At 41.4% G+C, this 21,137-nt stretch overlaps 1 pseudogene; it reads left to right on the top strand.

The window, feature by feature from the left end:
• The window catches only part of LOC147437101 (uncharacterized), a 28,253-nt pseudogene extending 10,742 nt beyond the window's left edge, over nucleotides 1-17,511 (top strand).
• The last annotated feature ends 3,626 nt before the right edge of the window (nucleotides 17,512-21,137 follow it).

The raw sequence follows: 21,137 nt of genomic DNA, 5'->3' as shown, positions 1-21,137 counted from the left end.
GCTGCATCTTGAATCATGGTCGGCCACCATATACCTACAACCATAATGATTTTTACGGTTCTCTCTGCTGAAAAATGACCTCCTGCTATGCTTGCATGAGCTTGTTCCAATAATGGAAAGTAGTCATTTTCATGAGGAACCAACCTCAACTGGTCATCAGTTCCTCTTTTATACAATTGGTCACTAATGAGGGTATACCTATTCGCTTCAATTTGTAAAGCCTTTTGTCTGGCTTTGGACCAATCTCCTGGAAGCTCCTTATTAGTCAAATATTCCACAATAGCATGACTCCATGCGGGTGCTACTGTCACTTGGTAAAATGTGGCATAATCCACAGTGGTATTGGATGTGCAAAAGTCGCATTTCTTGATGTAATTAGCTACATCGCCTTCCATTCCTGGCCAATACACTCCAAGTCTTCTTAATTGTTCATACATCATTTGATTTCCTCTATGGAATCCCCCTGTTCGTGTATGGGCCTCCTCTAGATACGCTTCATACTCCTCTGGGTCTATACACAACCTTAGAATCCCATCGTTTCCATGATGGTACATTCTTCCCGCAAGCATTGTGTAATTTTGTGCTTGTCTAATGTCTTCCACCGTGTGTTTGTCGTCAAGATTCATTCCATATGTCAGCAACAGAATAATTTGTTCTGATCATTTTGGTACCATTTCTATATTAAACAGGTATGCGTCTGGGAGATCATCATCTACCCCGGTAGCTTTTTCACCATGTAGTAATCGAGAAAGGTGGTCTGCTCTTTGATGAGTTTTTCCTTTCTTAACTACTACCGTAAAATCAAACTCCAGTAACACAATGAACCATCTTACAATTCGTCTTGTGTTACAAGGTTTGTTTACTAAGTACAAGAGTGCCTGATGATCCACAAAGAATGTGAATTTGTTCGCGAGTAAGTAATGCCGAAATTTCTTTACCGCATATATCATACCCAATCCTTCTCTTTCAGTGGTAGTATAATTCTTTTCTGCACTGTTGAGTTGTCTGCTAGCATAACTGATTGGAAAGTCCGTCTTACCCTCATCTGGTTGTGCTAATATACAGCCTATTGCAAATGCCGAAGCATCTACATGTACATGGAAGATCTTTGACCAATCTGGTGCTTTTAGAATTGGTGCAGATACCAGTGCATCTTTTAGTTTCTGGAATGACTCCTCACATTCATTGGTCCAAATGAAGAGCGTGACTAGACTATACAAGGGTTTTTCTATTACAGCCTACATGTAGATAAAACGTCGGTAGTATCCACAATGTCCCATAAATGATTGTACCTTTCGTACAGTGTTTGGTCTTGGCAATTCTATGATCACCTTTACCTTGTCTTCATCGGTGGTAATTCCATTAGCCGACACTATGTGGCTAAGATTTTACCTTGTCGTACCATGAATACACATTTTTCTCGGTTGAGTAAAATCCTATACGTTCTGCATTTTTCGAATACCTTTCTCAGATGATCTATATGGTCTTCTCTCAATAGAGAATAGACACACAAGTCGTCCATGTAAATATCCAAGAATTTTCGCAAGTATTCTTTAAAAGCGTGTGTCATTAATCTCTGAAACATGGCTGGAGCATTGGTCAAGCCAAATGGCATTACCCTAAACGCATATATGCTCCATTCTGTTGCAAATGCTGTTTTGTATTGATCTTCTAGTTTGACCCCCAATTGGTTATAACCAAAGAATCCGTCCATAAAGCTATAGGCTTGCTTGCCTGCCACTCATTCCAGGACGTGTTCTGTGATAGGAAGAGGGTAGTTGTCCCTTATTGTTACTGCGTTTACCTTCTTGAGATTCACACACACTCGTAATTTCCCATTTTTCTTGGGTACCACCACTATCGGGGACACCCAGTCCGTGTGTTCTATCTCATAAATAAATTTAGCCTCCATAAGTTTGTCTATATCCTCTTTTATTATTTTGGCAAATGTCTCATTATACGTGTATGGACGTTGTTTGCTTGGTTTGCATCAGACTTTAGAGGGATTGAATGTTCACAAATGTTAGGATCCACTCCCTTCAAATCTTTGTACGACCATGCAAATACATCTCGAAATTCCTTAAGTGTTTTGATCAGTAATTCCTCTTCTTCTCGACCTAGATCTGTGGCAATGTAAGCAGGTCGAGGATTTTCTCCTGGCTCTGCTAAGTCTATTTTCTTGGATTTCTCTGGTCCATCGTAGGATTCGTTTGATTTAGGCTCCCTCATTGGTTGCTGAACCACCAATCTTCTTTCCTGAATGGTGTACTTACAATAGTGAGGAGGTACATCTATCTTTTTACTCCCATCACTAACGTTCGTTCCATCGCTACTTTCCATTTTAGTTGTCCATACATTTTTCATTTTTTGTTTCAACTCATTGTATCTCGTTTTCCGTTCAATTTTGGTCATAATTGGACTAACACAGACATTCAGTTTTTTTGTTGCAACTCTTTTTTTTGTTTTGCTGGTTTTCTTAGGTTTCAACAGTCTGGACTTAAATCCTGAGTCTTCAACAACCTTAAGAAATCTTCCTGACACTTTATCCTTAGCACAATCAACAGCATGAATGTTCATAAGGACATGTGTCTTACCCTTAAACTCCGGCATGGGTCTCAGCCTGGTTGGTGGACTGATATGGTGCCGTTTACTCTTGTATCTTTTTTGGCGTCTCTCACTTTGGTTTGGGAAATTGTAGAAGATGTCATTGTCTTGATCTTGATTGTCGTCTTCCTCCGTATTTTCCGACTTCTCGTCATCCGCGTTATCCTTGTTTTCACTTTGATCAGAAGAATCATAAAATTCTTCTCCCTCCTGCTTGATTTCTTTAGTGGGAATGTCCACATAGCCCACTATCTTAATCTCAAGTTTTGTTTCTGTTTTATTGGTCCTCATATTCTGAGGATCTCCATCGTTCTCATCCTCCTCCACAATTTTTCTCAACATGTAGTATGGTATGATATCGTAGCCATTCTCATCACAAAATTTGGTGGGAGTGACTTCATTGACGCATACATCCAATGTAGCCAAAATTTGAGACCATTCTAGAGGTTCAAGATTCTCTTCAGGAAAAGGTTCTCTTATATAGGCATCGTCTTCCAAGACCCTCTCTAGTGTCCTTTCATTTTGGTCAAATTCACTACATTGAGATGCCCCACACATCCATATCTCCTTTTTCTTACAAAGCCACGCTGGGACTTCTGATCCACTAATGGTGGCTGAGTCAAATTCTTCCACAGGGGTTCTCGTGACATCATGGTAGCTATGATTTTTCATGTTTATGCGTGTAGTAGTTTCAGCATGTCTTAGATACAAATAATCATACCCCCAGTCCTGCACCATTTTGAGTTGCCTCATGAACGGCCTACCAAGGATAATTTCATAGTTGTTCTTCTTGCCGAAATCTACTATGGCAAAGGTATGTTCATACTCTATGCCACAAGAAGATACCACAATTGCCTCAAGCAATCCTATAGGACTTTCTATGTGCCCATCCTCCAGTTGCAATTTCATTCTAGTTGTTCGTATTGCTGGTTTTTCCCGTTTTTTCCATAGCATTTTGGTTGCAATGGCAATGCCAGCTCCACTATCAAGTATTGCCTTAGTCTCTATGCCGTTATACTCAACTGGTAGGGTTGTGTTGCCGTCTTCACCTTCACAATACTCTCCTACCTTGTTGAGTGGCACTGGTCTAGTGTTGACTTTCTTCGGTTCTGTGTCATTAAGCTCGGTTTCGAAGAACTTAAGAGGCGTCCTTATGCCAAAGTTTTCAAGACATTTGCCAACTTCTGTCCACATGCTTGGCCTAATTTTTAACAATTCTACCAATGTGATTGTACACTTGATCGGAGTGGTCAACAAGTCTGTCAGGATTTTAGTGTCCACATGATTTGACCCACCTATTCTCTGAGAAGGTACTCTTCGAATTTCTGATCTTGCCTCATAGTTCCCCATATATGATGGCAAAGTTCTGAGCGATTCTGGTCTGCTATCTTCGGATGCAACTGAACCATTATCACCTTGAAATGATTTAACGTCTAAATCCCATGGAGGCTTATTCAAGTTCAGCTCCGAGAAAGGCGCTGACTCGACTGTTTTTGTCTCATATTTTTCTTGAGCATTTCGCACAGTTTCCCATAGCTCTTCATGCCAATTTTCTTCCACAATAGGGGAATATGGTGGAAAATCTTTCAGTGATTCATCAGTGCTATTAGGTACGTCTCTTGCATCCTCTACATCTGGCAAGTATTTAACGTTTTCTATCTTGTCGGGTATCCTTTGTTCGGTTTTGTGAGGTGTTTCATTGTTTGGTGATTTGATTACTCTATCTCCCGCTTCCATAGGTGGAGGTTCCAGTAAAGCTTCTGCAGTTTCAATCAGCTGTTTGCACATCTCTAGTCTCTGTTTTTCTATCTCTGGATATGGATATGTCATCCACCTTTGCTCTAGAGTCTGTCTGTTCTTCAATCTTGCTTCATATGCTTGCAAGATTGCATCTAAGGGTTCATTGATCTTATCTACCAATACCGACCCTCCTGAGCTTTCACTTCTTGGTCCCTCCGTTCATTTTAGAGAGTCGGACTCTCTTTGCTATTTAAGTTTCTCTCGAGCTATCGTTAGCTCAGCTTCTACATCTTTTTGTTTTCGCTCACGTATAGCTTTCATTTTCGCTCTTCGTTCTTTCCAATGATTATCAAGACTGGCGCTAGACTTGTCAGTCTTGATTTCTTCTTGATTTTCATCGTTACTCTTGGGCTGATTGTCATTTTTCCTTGCTTGGGATCTCGTCAAGACATTAACAGGAATCGGAGTTTTGTTTTCTGACCCTCCACTGGAAGGTAACGCTCCCAGCATACTCAAGGTAGTTTTTGATCCTTTGCTCGGGTTTTTCGGGAAATCAGGGATCAAGTGAGTAATTCCACACTCGGTGCAATATGCGTTGACCCTAACGATTTTGTCATGAGGGCAGTCTCTCAGCCAATGGTCTCCACCACACTTGTAGCATGGTCCTTTAGGGTGTTGAGGTGCTCCTAGAGCTCCTCTTTATTGGTGTGCAATTCTTTGCCCGCTCATGCCTACGTTGGCTATGAACAACAATGTTCTTTCATCCAGGCTATATCGTCCTTCTCCCGCTGCCTGTGCAGCAGTTGGTGGTCATGTATTTCCTATCATGCTCCATGGTTCTGGTGTAGAGGGTTCGTCCGGTGGATAATAGACAAAGTTTTCCGCATATCCATTGGGCTCGTCGTAGTATGCATGCATAGGTACTAAAGCCTTCTCATCCGACTCAGTTACTGTGGGTGTGTATCTTATGCCGACTGGTCGTAATCCTGGTAGGGGTGGTTGTTGTCCCAACACTGGTTGTGGTCTTTCTATGCCTACAGGTCCTGGTAGGTTGCCAGTCTGATATCTAGGCATCGGTGGGACTTGAGGGGATGTCGCCTGAGCTTGCGGAGCATATTGTCGTTCTCTCACATATCCCTTTTTATAATGACACTCCTCCGTCCCATGGTTTGTCCATTTTTGTTCAATTGCACACCATTTTGGTTGTTTAGCTTGTGGTTTGGAATACAAGTTAATCTTTTTAAGCACTTCCTCTACAAGCTGCTCTTGGCTTACCGCTACTTCTCCTTTCAGTGTTGTCTTAGCAGATTTGCTTCCGCTCTGTTGCGAGGAAGAATCATCATCAAGATCCTTGAACTCACCCTCTTTGTAGACCGCACAATTTTCCACAAGGTATAGAGCTTCCTTGGTCAAATCATTCAATGCCGTGCTCCTTTTCATATGTAAGTCATTTTGAAGATCTGCATTCCTTAGTCCTTGGATAAATATAAGCATAAGTCTGGACTGAGTTGGCAGTTCTTCCACGGGGCAGAACTTAACATATCTTTTTAATCAAAGGGCTGCCTTTCGCACAGACTCTCCATCTTTCTGTTTGAATTTATGGATTTGTGAGACTGTATTATGAGCTATTCCTCTTTGTGAGAATTCCTCGATAAACTCGTCAGACACTTCCTCCATAGATTCAAAGTCTCTTCGGTCCACCGAGTCAAACCATGTAGCAGCATCATCCTCTAAGGTTAAACCGAATCCTAAAAATTGGGTAGGAAAGTCTAACACCTCTTCAGCTCTAATTACACGCACAAAGGCTGCTACATGATCTCTTGGATCCCTGCTTCCCGTATATTTCTTGTTTACCCATTTTTGCATTGGAGAAGGTCTAATTCTACGATGGTCTACAAATCTCATCATGGGATCTCCCCGTCCTAGTCGATATACCTCCTCTGGTCTTCTATAGTGGCCAGGTTTCTCTCCCAGTGGTGCTCCTAATCCATAATTTCTAACAGTTCTCGTGAGAGATGGTTCATCTCTCCGAACTCGTTCTCGGGGTGTTCTTCCAAACTCAGTTGACCCCTGAGTCTTTGGCTTACTCTCTCCTTGATAATGTGCATAGATTGGTGGTTCTTGTAAATCCCTTAACCCTTGTGTTGTTTGATAACCCCCTCGGGTTCGTCGGTCTTGTTCTAATGTAACACTCTGTCGAAGCCATGCCTGCAATGATGGCTGAGTAACTGGTTGGTCCTCGTAGTTGGACGTCAGCTGTCGGGTAGAATGTGAGGTAGCGTCATACTCTTTTGAAAAGGGATTTATCAACTTGCTAGGGGTGTAGGTGGCTCTTGGTACTTCGTCGGGGCCATAGGTCGATGCTCCCGGAACTGTTGCCTTTTCAACCTCTTCTGGGAGAATACGTTTGTATTCTCGCCCGTATCTGTCAACAAAAACAATATCCTTCCCCATAGCAGTTTCATAAGAAAATAAGTAAAGAACCTTGTCTTTGCTTCATTCATTTGGGTAGGGTTCCTTGCATTGAAAGTAAGAGACTATTCCCTCGCTTTCATGCTTGTAAATCCCTACATTCTCATTATAGGTTGGCACCCTGGTTGTTTTCTTATCATACATAAAAAGCGCTCCAGGTCGATCAATGTTAGGAGGCGGTTCTTGGGTTTCTGAAACCATTTTCCCTTTTGCCACGTTATCCCCATATCTGTTATAATCCTCAGGGTTACTCACTATCAGATAGTGGTTCCCCTTTTCGTCTCGAAATCTGTCACCATCATCGTTGACTCGAATTATCTCTAGTCTTTGAGCCGGTCTTTCTTCAATACAAGTACACTTGCGTCCCCGATAGTCAGAAGAAAATAAGGCTCCTCTCGAGTTAGATCCTTCCAAGAAGATTATAGTGAACTTGGTTTCATTTAAAGAATGTAGGGAGGTGCTCCCCCCTGGCATTGGTCCTTCACCGTTGAAACTTCCTGGCTGTTGACTCCCCATCATGAAGAAGGACTTTTCCGACGAAGTGTCAGTATCACTACCCTCTTCAATGATTGGTGCTAATGGGTCTAGTCTCTTCTAAGTTACACTCTCTTCGGTGGACGTGGTACTTACTTGACTTTTGACACTTTTAGCTCCCGACTTAACAAAGGCTCCTGACCTTAAATACATAAGAATGAAAGTTTGGTTGCAAACTTAAAGCTTACCTGGACTCCTTCTTCCTGTGTGGCTTTGTGCTGATCTCCTTTTGGGATCTACAAAAGGATGGTTAGTCTGTTCACAAGGGTTTTCCCTGAATTACCAAAAATCTTTCAAATATATACAGCAACCCCTTAGTCAGTCTTCTGGTGGTCCAATTTCAAATATGAAATGATGGCTGGGATCTATATAGAGCGTATGTCCTAGCAGTATAGTCACAAATTGCAAAAAGTGTCTGATTCACTACTTTCTTAGTCTATCGCGATAGACCGACAATTTTCTCAGCATAAGTCAATTCAAAATTGTGACTTTACCCTTGAGTTCCAGTTACCCTCTATAGCCTATCCCTCAAGTTTTATGAAGTTTGGACACTTGGGTTGGGTTTTGGTCCCATTTTAGTATTTCAGTCAGAGCTTGATTCTCTATCTGACCCTCAGATTGACCTTCAGTGATCTAAATGCCTTGAATTTTGGTATGTCTGCTATATAGGCCCTGATAAAGCTCTCCCTAGGGGAAATTTGAAAGAAAAGTTCCCAGGCAGCACTTTCCGTGGTCTATCACGATAGACTTGGCACTTTCTCCAATTTTAGCATTTTTCCCAAGTTTTCTCCACATTTGTGGCAGCCTCCCCTTGTGTAGTGTATTGACCAATTTTGGCACTATTTGGACATTTGGTCAAAGACTTCTTGCCCTTGTCTCTGAATTCAGACTCTAAACACCAGTTTTGAAGTTTTGTGGTCAAGATGGTGTTCAAATTCACCCAATTTTTGTGAGTACCCTTGTATTGATGTGTGAACCCTGTGGCATAAAGGTTTTTTTCCTTGTTGCTAGTCAATCACCACCTTCATCAGTCTATCGCGATAGACCAGGCAGAGAGCAAAGGGGATTTAATTTTTTGTCTGTTTTTGCATAGTCTTGTTCCCTATGCCCAAATAAGTCTATTCCCCAAGTTTTATGAAGTTTGGACTTATTTTGACCTTAAACTCAAGCACTTCACAAATTTTCACTTTACTCTAACAATTCACAACTCCATTGCACTTGAAGTGATGCAAATTTGATGACACTTCATCTTAAACTTGTGAACACCAGTCGTACCTCATGACACAGCCACTTTACCCTAGGCTAATGGTTATATCTCTTCTTGGCCTCTTTAGGTTCACTTAGTGTTTCCTTATGACAATCACCTGTTTCTTTTTTGTTGGTTTTGCTCGCAATTTTTTATGTTTTCTCGAGTGTTGGATCATAAATTTCAATGTATACTCTTTTCACCCTTTTCCAGGTTATATGAGGTGGGTTTTGCTTTCAAGGCAAGCAAACAGCCTTATTGTTTCTTCTTTTTGTTTGTTTTTTGCGGTTTTACAGCGTTTTTCTACTCTATTTCTTCACAAGTATAACAAGCATTCAAAACCAAAAACCATAACTCCACATTATCCTACTTAACTAAATCTAACTAGTCACAGACCCTCGGCAAGACACAGGCTTCCTGGCTATCCACTAGACCTCAGGATACTCTATCCTGGATGTTGTTCTAAAATTTTAAGCTCTCTCTAGTCAAAACTAAAGTAAGCTAACCATCACACGAGTGACGTAGATCTCCCTACTTAAGGTCTTGTGTCCCCGGCAGGGGCGCCAATGTTTTAGGGCAAAACTACTCCCCTGTTCATACTCACGAGTACGACACAGACAACATACTTATCATCCGATGACACGACTAACCCGTACGTGCACGTAGGCAATCTCGTTAGCTTGTCAGGCTGAGACCAATCTACACATACGCACTTTTATGATGCATCAATCACTAACCCTGGAAGAATGCAACCCACTCTATCCCTAAATGCTCACAACACAGTTTACACGTCCAATGAACTTGGAATCGCATCAAACTTACTAGGCACCATCCTCTCACTAGGATATACTTACCTATAAGTCTAATCTCACCAGATTTGAACCCTAGTTGTCTCGAATACAGTCGCGATAGACTAACAGGTCATAATCCAAAAGTGGGCGAAACTTAAGTTTATGAGTATCTATGTGTAGCTAATCTCTTTCTCATTCCATAAAGCACTTGATTATTGAAAACAGACACTCTTTGTGCTACTTACAAGCAAAACAAGCTCGAGGACGGATTGATCGCGATCAGCTTGAAAAGGTGAATGCGTGGCGTGGGCGCGTAGCTCTCGGAGAGACTATCGCGATGGTGTGGTCATGTCGTGAATCCGGTGAGGGAGAAGCGCGTAGCGAAGAGGATAAGACACACTCACTCTCTCTCTCTCTCTCAAACCCGTACGACACAGGATTAATATTCAAATGTTATCCAAACAATGGTTCTAAGGTAACTTTTATACTTTTAGTCACCTTAGCTCAAAAATGTACATGGGGTTCTCTTACTCATTATTACAAAGTGGGAACAAATCTGAGTCCTGACTAACTGATTAATCTTTACATAACCCAGACGAATGGATCAAAATGATAAGACGTCTTTGACATAAAATGGGAATTTGATATGCTTTACAAGATGGGCTCATTACAACAGTTGGACCAATGGGGCTCCAACACTCCCCCCCTCCTAATTCATGTCTATCACGACATGATCGTCTTTGTCTTCATTGTCGTTGTCGTCTTTCTTGGTTGATTTGATGTAGAAACACATCATATCTCATAGAGTCGCTTGCCATTAATGGGCCAAAAATTTTTGACTTGTACATGAAGAAGCCTGTGTAAAATGCTTCTTCAAAGGTTTGGAGATGATAGCTTGGCAGAAACATTAGCCGTTTGAAATAGGCATACAATATTGGCTCCATCGGTGGCCCACTTAGATCGTATGACAACTCCGAGATGCTTCTTTCGGTATTCATATACTCTGACGTCCAGCTTTCTGAGAAGACTGTGAGACAGGCCAAAAAGGTTTGAGCTATTTTACATAGCATTTTGCAGGATAGGTCGGGAGAGTCTATTCATAGTTGTCAAGTAATGGATTGGGTTACGGTTTGTATAATGCCCTAAATTCCCACGTGGGAAGCCTTGTAGAGGTGGCAAGTTATGGATGGAGTTTTGGTTCCCGTGTGGGAAACCTATGTACTCATGGATTTGTTTGCGTCTTGTTACTAATGGCTCATAGAAATATTGTTAAATAATTGTGTTGCTATGAAGGGGAGATGGGAATCCTTTTTGGCTGATGAGAAGAGAAGGCGTAGAACTTTAGGTCTTCTTGGGGATGATTTCAAAAAGAAGATGAATGAAGCTTTAAAGAAGGAAGAAGAAAAAATGAGAGATAGCGGATATAAGTACCTTTCTATTGCAAATCCTGCACATGGTGAAGAGTTTTTCACTATGCTATTTGACAAGGATTGGCATGACAAAACAATGGTAGGAATCACTCGGGATAAATTATACAACTTGTGCGCCGCAAACATCACAATAGAGAGGTTTGTTTCATTTCATCTTAAACTTTCATAGTGTGCATTGTAATCAGTACATTAACTTTTGGATTGACGGTTATAAATTTGTTTAATAGACGCAAAGAACTTCTTCACATGATGATTTTGATCAAAGTTAAGGACTCCAAGGGAGGTCATTTTGCAGACTATAAGAAACTTAGAGCCTACATGAGGCAAGAGACCTATTGGCAAGGAATGCTTGGCGAAGCAGTAATTATTATTGCTAAGTTTGAGCCAAAAACATTTGAGGTTTTTTTTAAGCATCTAGGAAGACACATGTTTCATTGGCTTATACTCATGTTCTGGCAAACATGAAGAGTGAGCCATTTTCGATATGGTCTAAAAATTTTCTCCATCAAACGATTGAACGTAGCTGGTGCATTAGTCAAGCCAAAAGGCATGACTAGATATTCATAAAGACCAAATGTTGTGCGAAACGCGGTCTTTAAGATATCCTCATCCACTATCCTTATTTGATGATAGCCACTCTTAAGGTCAATCCTATTGAAGTAGGTAGAGCCTTGTAGCTTATCAAACAGATCTTCTACCCGAGGTACGGGAAATCTGTTTTTGATAGTGATATGGTTTAGTGCTCGATAGTCCACACACATACGGTATGTACCATCTTTCTTTTGCACTAAAAGGACTGGAGAACAAAAGGGAGAGGAACTAGGCCTCACCATCCCTTTGTCTACCAGCTCTTGTACTTGCCTCATGATCTCCTCTTGTTGAGCTTGTGAGACTCGATAAGGAGGTTTGTTAGGCGGTGAGCTTCCTGGAAGGAGCTCAATACGATGGTCATCATCCCCTCGTTTTGGAGGTAGGTCCATAGGGATATCATCGATGAACACATCTTGGAATCCTTTTAGAAAAGTAGACAAGTCTAACTCTTCTTGATTCCTATCATTTCCATTTGATGAAACATTATTAGCTTTTAGAGACTCTTTGACATAAATCATGTACGCAAAAACTGAGCTCTTCATTGATTTATCAAAAGAAAGAGGATTTACAAGTGGAATAGTGCGACCACGCTCACTAGCATCTATATACATGTTCTTTCCCCTGTAGGTGAAGTAAATTCTCCTTTCAGGGAACTTCATGTTGGCAGCCATGCGATCAAACCATGGTGCCCCTAGGATAACATCCTGATGTTGGAGGGGAGAGATGAAGAAGTCTTCTTTGTCGACATAGCTTTGGACATGAAGCCTCAACTTCCCAATCAAGGGAGTAACGGAGGCTTGTTGTCCCTTGAAAGCTGCATCAGTTGTTACTATATCTCCCATCTCAAAAGCTTGAATGCCCAACTTGGTGGCCAACTCTATTGATATGAAGTTGAGAGTAGAGCCAGGGTCAAACAAGATGAAGGCATCATGCTCTCTTACCTTTCCCCAAGCATAGGAGAGTGATGATCCTTTGCAATGAGCATCCTCTTTTGGAGCTTCGATGGTGGAAGCCCTAGGAGTCTCATTGCGAGTATTCTTCTTGGGGCAAGAACGATAGCCATGTCCTTGCTCCCCACACTTGAAACACTTATGGTCCTTGCGAAAAGCTTCAAGCTCTTCAGGAGAGAGTTTGTTTTTACCTTTGTAAACTCCCTTCTCCTTGGACCGATTGTTGTTGTTGTTGTTGGAAGTGCCTTGGGAATTATTTTGAGCATTGGATTTCCCCTTTGCATCATTTTTATCTTTGTTTTCCATGGGCTTGACATTACGTCTAGCCCCTTGATGGAAATTGATGCGTGAAGCAACCATGGTGTGGTGGATTACTTCGATAATAGTACCGGGCCGTTGAGAGTTGATATATTCGGCCATCTCTTCAGGTAATCCCGCACAGAATTGTTGTCTTTGCTCGGCAAAGTCTATCTTTTGAAAGACAGTAGCTTTGAGATGTAAATCCCAAAACTTATCTACATACTTGTTGATAGACTCATGAGAGAGGAGCTTCAAGCCGCGCCATTCGGTAAGAACTTTATCTTTAGTATCGCTTGGAAGAAATTGCTTCATGATGGAAACTCGTAGAGTTTTCCATGTCTTTGGGGCTTCTCCATTGCCACGAAGGCTAGCCCACCATTGACGAGCTGATTTTTGGAAGTGCATAGCTACATGGCGTAGCTTGGAGGACTCTGTGAAGCCCTCGTCCCCAAAGGCCGCATCAAATTGCTGGATGAAGGCCAACACTTTGTCGGTAGCACCAAAGGTGCCATCGTAGGTGAGAAAAGAGATACTCTTTCCTCCCTCCTTGAACTTCTTTAGCTTTTGTGACCTTCGCCATGCAGGAAATGATTTGCGATGCCCTCCCCTCTTGTATTCTCTAGGAGAATAGCCATAACTTTCATCGGAAGAGAAGGAAGGTGAAGAAGAATGAGAAGAGGGTGACCTCTTCCTAGCCCTTTTCTTCCTTTGTTTCCTCTCTTGCCTTTGAGAGTGATGAGGAGAAGGACTATGGGTTGCTCTTTTCCTCTTGGGAGGAGTAGGCGATCGTCTAGACCGCCTTCTTCGTGGAGCCACATCTTCAGAAGAACTTAGACTTTCATTGCTTTCTTTCTCTTTGGATTCCTCCTCTCGAATGGGAGAGAGTCTTCTTTTGGGGGTCTCTTCAAGAGGCCTCCTAAGCTCTCTCTCCTCTTGGAGAGGAAGAGAAATTCCATAGGCACGAAGTTGTTGAGTAACTTCGGCTTGCAAGGTAGGGTTGCCCATAGCTTGTTGCAACCTAGTCACAAGATAATTCACAAACATGGGAGCATCATCATTAGCACCTTCATGTGCAAAATCAAAGCTATCAATGTTCATTCTACTCTCTTGATTATTGTCAGCCATGTTAACAAAATTTTATGGATGTACTTAGTGTATGCTTTGGCAATTCAAAACCTTAGTTGCCACTCCTCTTAGCCTTTGAAAATCGGCTCTTAAGTGTCTACACCCACGGCTCAAAGTGGTTAATTATAGAGAGTAGAGGAGTAGGTCTAACATAGCAAAGTTGCCAAGGGCTAGCTCCTTTCGAACTTCTTATGGCTCAATAATGGTAAAGCCGTAGGCAAGTCTAAAAAGACTCCATTATTAAGTCCAAAGCTCCCGAGGTGTGCACCATCCCCCACATAGTGGGCTTAACAAAACCGGTATTAGATCCCAGTTCCACTTACTCTATTATAATTAACAACATCAACCATTTATAGGCTACTTAAGGACCTCTCTTCTTAAGCAAGAAAAGAGAAACCAAATGCTCTGATACCAATGTAATGGAATTTGCCTATTCAATTTGAGAATAGCGGAATTTAATGAGAGTACTTTCAAGAAATGATTTTGTGAGCATAGCGGGTATACATAATTGAAGATAGCAACATAATCATAGCAATTAGTTAACTTGGCATAGACAATACTTTTGCAAGAGAGAGAGTTTAGAGAACAACAATTGAGGACCGGATTTATGTGGAGCCGGTCCCCCCTCCAATAGGCATTTGTATTATGATTTCTCCCATAAAGAGAGACTTGTTACAATACAGTCTTTGTGTTCCTTGTGACCTAGGTGATGCCATGAAGATGGAAGGCTTCATGCACCACAAACATAACATAAACTTGAAGAAAGCTTTAACTATCCCAAGCCTCAGTCCCAAGGCCTCAAACACCTTCGAAGGTGGAGAGAGCTAGCAGGGAATGAGGGTAGGGAAGAGGAAGAAGAAACATTTCGTAGGAGAAAGAATTAGTTCCTCACTTATCATACTCTTGTTGCTAGCATACATAATAGCATAGTAATGAAGAAGAAGGAGATGGAAAGCTTAAGCATTGAAGCATGGCTCTTGGTTGGATTTGCACTCCATAGCCAAGAGTGTTGGTGTAGGCTCTCAACCTCTACTTGCTTGGAGAGGGAGCTCTTGCACTTTGCATATCACACAATGAGAGTGCTTGTGAGTGTGTGTGGGTGAGTATACCCCCTAGGCACCCCCCTAGCTTGCTTGGGTCGACCCCCCCTTGTAGCTCATGCCTGAAGCTCATTGGACTCCTCCAGGCCTAGCCAGTCACAAGCAGGAGCCATTACAAGCAACATGGGTAGCCTTGGGACAAGTGTCCCCCTTTCCCCTTTGAGAGAGAGGACTTGATAAATGCTAAAACAATTAGATAATTCATGTAATTTATCATTGGACCCCTTTGAAGCCTAGCCAATAGGCTTCAAGCAACACATGAAGGTAACATGGGTAGGGGCCTGACATGTGTCCTTGCTGCCTCTTCAAGATGGGCTTCCCTTGTGTGTGTGAGTGGGTGTTCTCTCTCTAGGCCCTAGGAAAAGGGCTCGCCCCCCCTCTTGTAGGAATGCTTTTGACTTTTAGGTGATCAAGCACCTTACTCACCAAGCATGACAAAGCACTTGAACTAGGGGGGGTTCCCACAAGCATCTCAGGCAAGCTTCTCAAGGCACCTCAAGTACTTTAATCATGCAGCAAGTCAAGCACCTCAAGCATGGAGCCAGTCAAGCACCTCAAGCATGAAAAACACCTCAAGCATGACAAGCACCTCAAGCAGGACAAGCACCTCGAGCTTGGGCCGGGTTCCCACCTCAAGCTCAGCCCTAGCTTACTTAAGGTCAAAAGGACTTTTACACACATTTATTGGAGGTCTTCAATGAAGCTAACCCTAAGGTCTTATGCTCCATTGGTTAGCCTTGCTCTTTGATAGACCATCTCCCTTTTGGGCCCCTTTACATTGGCCCCATGTTGAGATAGATCTAAAAGCACATACCTATATCTTAACACTTGTTCCCGTTTATTCTCCCACATTAAGTGATCAATTTAATATGAGAAAATCATTTGGGTTAGTTAGATATTAGATTTTATGACACAAAGAGTGAGCAAGAGATTCATGCTCGTAAGTGAACTGCAATCTTTTGTATAAACTAATATAAGTTGTTTAAAATTGAATTTTGTTGATCTTTTGTTGTGAACTTTTCTACGGAAAGGTTTTTCGAAAGAGAGTCACATCTCTAATGACGGTGTAATCCCACCCCAAGCTACACACATTGAGCCATCCACCGAGCCATCTTTGCATGGAAGGAAAGGTAAAAAAGGTATAGAAAAACCCTCCCAATGTGTGCGTGTAAATTCTGATGGTGAGGAGGAGAGCTTTCCAATACCTCTTCCACCAAAAGAAACCACCCTAGCATCAAAGTCTTGCTTCTCTGAGACTATTGTGAGTCGTTCACTACATGAGAGGATGCCATCAAAACGCAACACAGTTAGACGTTCTTTGCTTGTTTATTTTCTTTTTATTACTCTAATTATTGTGTGCATTAACCGTTGGCACTCCTATGGTTTTCTAAGCATTCTTTGAGATTCTAAGCAATTGAAAATTTCATTCTCATGTTTAGGAGAGGAGTTTATTACTTGTGTGGATGCTTTGTTGTTGGATGTGGAAGCAATTGATGACCTAGCATGGCATAGGTAAGACTTACATATTTCTCTAAAAACTCAACTTACCATAATTTACTCTTACCATGATCCTTTGGGTTGTGTTAGTATTGAAATGTGGTTCAAGAAAACACCAATCTATGATGGGCGTGAGTATTCATTGAAGGGGGAAATCTCCCAATATGTGGCAAGGTTGATCTTTGCAGACTTCCCTACGTCCATGCTAGTTGATGGTATTCACAATAGCACTATAGGTGAGCTTTTTTTATGGCTTCTTTTTCGTTAAACAATGCATATATGTTATGATGTAATTTTTCATTTTAACTTGAGTGTGTAGGTAATGTAAAGGTTGTTCCTAAGTGGACCCACTTTTCGACTGCCTTGGCGATTGGTGTCATGGAAATTGCCGATGTTCACTTGGCAGACGAGGGTTTCTTGGTGACTTTGTCTCTTGAGCAACATTTGGGGGATCTTGCCATGCAGGCTAATAGAGTGAGTTTGCAGCTCCATCCCTCGTGTACTTTGATGTGTGATGGGGGATACTTGCATCCAGAGACTGGTGAGCAGGTGAGGTGGCCTTCTCTATGTGAAGCTTGCACACGAAATTTAGAGTTCTTCTCTTTAAGTGATTTATTTTCTCCTTACATATGTGATGGATCTCACTCTTGGTTTGTTTTATCGTAAGAATGCTCAAAGCATTACACCTCATTATGATAGAAAGGCTGGGGAGGATGTTTCTCTTGAGTGCTTTTTGGCCTCAAGAAGCTACCTCACAGAGTCTCCACCTCGTTCATCTAACAATTATACAAGGATAGCTGGAGATTTGATTCGAGGGGGAGCGGGATCATAGCGTACTAAGACTTTTTACAGGTAACTTTCTATCCATGAACACTCAGCACACTCATCTTGGTAGTTAAATGCTAGCTCTTGACGTTAAATTTTGATTATTATGTTTGACACAGTTGGTTGCTAGAAACATTCACATATGAGGACGACCATGTTATGGACATTTTTGCTGGGTGTGGTGGCTTGGGGCTTGCTTGCACAAAGGAGATCCGTCACTGTCTAATGCTAGAGGGTGATTTCTTTGTCTTCTCTGAGTGTTTAGAGAAGAAAGTTTGTGGTCCTCCTCCTGAGGAGAAAAACTAGTAGATAAGTTACTTCCATAGGTGGACAATTATTTCTGTGACTTGACTCTATGTATTATTTGAGATAGTATTTTTTCAATGCAACAATAAGCAACATATGGAGATTGTGGGTTTTTCCCTTGTCCCCACAAGGGTTTTTTCACCCACAATCATGATTCGTTGATTTCGGATGATGTTTCATATCTCAAATCGAGGATCAATTTATATGTTGTTCAATTATGGGGAAAATGTTATGTTTTTCATGTCATTATCTTGTTATTGTTGTTCTTATTGGGATTTAGGGTAATGCAAGAAAATGCTTGCTCAATAATCATCATGTATGTGTGTGTGTGTGTGTGTCTCTATGTATGTGGGGTGGGGTCTCTTAATGCTCTAGATTTGCATCTCTCTCTCTCTCTCTCTCTCTCTCTCTCTCTCTCTCTCTCTCTCTCATATCTCTAATTGGCTTATAATGTGAACAAGATAAAGACTCGCTGCTAGAGTAGAATTCCACTTACCTCATACCAAAAATTCAAAAAATTTACTTTGTACTAAAATTCTTGCAGGATCGTAAACAAAGACTTTGTGATGATCTTTCTTATAAATACTATATATATGACATTGCAGTATCAATATGTTGATATTGATATGGTTAGTTTTTTTATCAAATCCATGTTGTGTTGCTATGGCCCTTAATTGTGTTACAAAGATGTAGAGCACAATTTTTTTACTATGTACTTTATCCTAGTTCAAAATCTATATACCTTAGTATGCGCAAAAGGTTTCATCTACTTTTGCAACCCACAAAAATCTCTAAATTTGTAAAGAAAGCTCTAAATGAAAAGCTCCTATATTTAATATCCTCCCACTCTTGCTATTTGCTCTTGCTAGCATCCTATTGGACCTCCCCACGCTTAGCCAATGGTAATTAAGTAGCATAAGTGATATCCTTCTGACATGTTTCCCCCTTTCCCCTTTTGTGAGAGCTTTAGGTAATTATTTAATTCAACTAAACTCTCATTGGACCCCTTTGCCTCCTGGCCAATAGAAATCAGGCAAGCCATTGGGCTGTTGAATGCTCATTGGTCCCCTTGGGAGACTATCCAATAGTCTTCTAGAGAGCTTAATTCTTATTGGTTCTTTTTTTAAGTGTTTTTAAATTAATTAAACTAGATTTACTCTAGCCTAATTCTCATTGGTCCACCTCCAAGGCCATCCAATAGGAATTGGGTACACCTTGTGGGCATCTGGGCTAGGGAGCTGACATGTGTCCCACATTCCCTTTGTGTAAAGGGAGCTTGTGTGTGTGTGTGTGTGTGTGTGTGTGTGTGTGTGTGTGTGTGTGTGTGTGAGTTTCTCTCTCATCCCCTACTTGCAAGTCTCGCCCCCTCCTATGTAGGGATTGCCAAAGACTTTTGGGACACACACAAAGCATCCAATTCCCCCAATGTTTGACCTTTGGGCACAGCCTTTGAATTTTGGAACCTTAGCATTTTGGAAGTCTTAATGGGCTGAACCTTAGGATCTTTTAAGCCCATTGTTGCACATGGCTCTTTTACAGATGGCCCCCTCTTTGGATCCCTATTTTCCCTCCTTTGGATCCCTATTGTGGCCGGTCTTCTAGCTTAACCAATATTCTAGCTTTTTCTCCCCAGGCACTTCCCCATATTAAATGATCAGTTTAACATGAGAAAATCATACAGGAGAATTAGATCTTGATTATTATGACATTACCTCTCTCTTGAAATCATAGTCATCCTCGACTATGGGGTAGAGAAGATAAAGCATATTCATTAGTCCTTTTCTTAACGGGTAGTGGATCCCTATGTTACCCTACGACATCATTCCACAATGGATGACTTGTCCATTTGGCGCTTGAGAGCCCGAGGCTGCCGCAAGCATGTCTGCACATTAGTCCTATCATCTTCCATAGTAGAGTGGCAAGCTCTACTTGGTGTTCGAGAGACGTCATCTCCGCAAACTTGATCTAAGCATGCATACTACTTCATTTTTATGCACAATAAAGAAATAAGACAAAAATTTTGTTCATTTTTAACATTTGTACGTTTGCTTACTCTTGGGAAGCATTGTAAGCATTGACAAGGTTTAGGTTATCCTTTAATTTTATGCCTTGCATCCAAATAATTCTTAAACTTAATAAGATATCGTCGTATAGTCTTACCACCTCTTAGTACCTTGTCTTCATGTTGGAGAATGGATCGGGCTGCAGCACTTCTTCTTGGTCTTTGATCTCCGGTGGGTCTTCAATAGTTGGTTCTTGAGGTGGCTCTCCTTTGTAAGGCTTTAGTAGGCTCACATGGAAAGGATTGTGTATGAGCCAATGGCTGGGCAACTTGAGTTGATAGGCCATCTCATTGATTGGCCTAAGAATCTGGAAGGGACCATAGTACCTTTTTGCTATTTAGCATAGTACTTTTGGTGTCCCGTAGGATTCTTGCCCGTCGTGTGCCTTAATCGAGCCTTGGGAAATTTGAGTAAGACCCAATCATTTTCTTTAAAGGCTTGGGCTCTTTTGTGCTTGTCAGCAGCAGCCTTTTGCCTTTGCTGTGAGATAGAGATAGCATCCTTAATCTTTTGGAAAGATTCTTGTAGGTCTCGGCTATACTCATCTGCAGCGAAGATCTTCCCATGTACCTTAAGTAGAAAGGGACTTTTTGATCTTCCCTCAATTACCTCAAAAGGTTCTTTTCCCGTGGAAGTATGTACATTGTTATTGTAGGCATACTCCACTAAGGGTAAGTACTTCTCCCATTGGGATCTTTGATCTACTTCCGTTACATAGGCTTTTAGTAGATCGAGGATTGTTAGGTTATCTATTTCACTTTGGCCATCCGTTTGCGGGTGATAGGCCGAAGAGAAGGTTAGCCTTGTTCCTAAATTCTCAAAGAGACCCTTCCAGAAGTTACTAGTCATTCTAGGATCTCTATCCGACACTATGGACATTGGCAAGCCATGGTACTTGAAGATTTGTGAAATGAAGAGGGTTGCCATTTGATGGGCTTTGATAGTCTTTTTGACAGGTATAAAATGAGCTTGTTTACTGAACCTGTCTACTATCGTCCATATTCCCGTATTCCCATGGATAGACTTAGGCAATCCAAAGATAAAATTATGGATATTCTCTACCATGGTGAATTAGGGATTGACAAAGGTTGAAGCAATCCAAGTTGCTTCCCTCTATCAAACTTCGTCTTTTGGCATACCACACATTTGGAAACATACTCTTGTATGTTTTCTTTCAGGGTAGGCCAATAGAAATATGTTTCAATCCCCTTTAGGGTAGACTGAATCCCTCTATGCCCTACATAAGGAGGAGCATGAGATTCATACATTACTTTCTCACGTAGTGAGCTAGTAACACATAGTCTATTGCCATAGAGAAGATAACCATCTTGTAAAGTAAATGGTTCATCTTTCTTCCCTAGTGCAAGGGCTGAAATCACATCTCTAAAATCGGGATCAATAGCATACTCATCTATCATAGACGATAAATCATTGTGAGTTTCTATGAAAACCGCAATAACTCTTGGCCGTCTTGAGAGTGCATCGGCTACTTGATTATGCTTGCCAGCAATGTGAGCAATATGAAAATGAAATTGTGAAAGAAAATTTGCCCACTTCATTTGT

The sequence above is a fragment of the Adiantum capillus-veneris genome, chromosome 17, assembly GCF_014529385.1.
Source record: "Adiantum capillus-veneris isolate H3 chromosome 17, ASM1452938v2, whole genome shotgun sequence".
Taxonomy (NCBI): Eukaryota; Viridiplantae; Streptophyta; class Polypodiopsida; order Polypodiales; family Pteridaceae; genus Adiantum; species Adiantum capillus-veneris.
The sequence above is the reverse complement of the archived record's forward strand: the minus strand, read 5'-3'. Positions and strand labels throughout refer to the sequence as shown.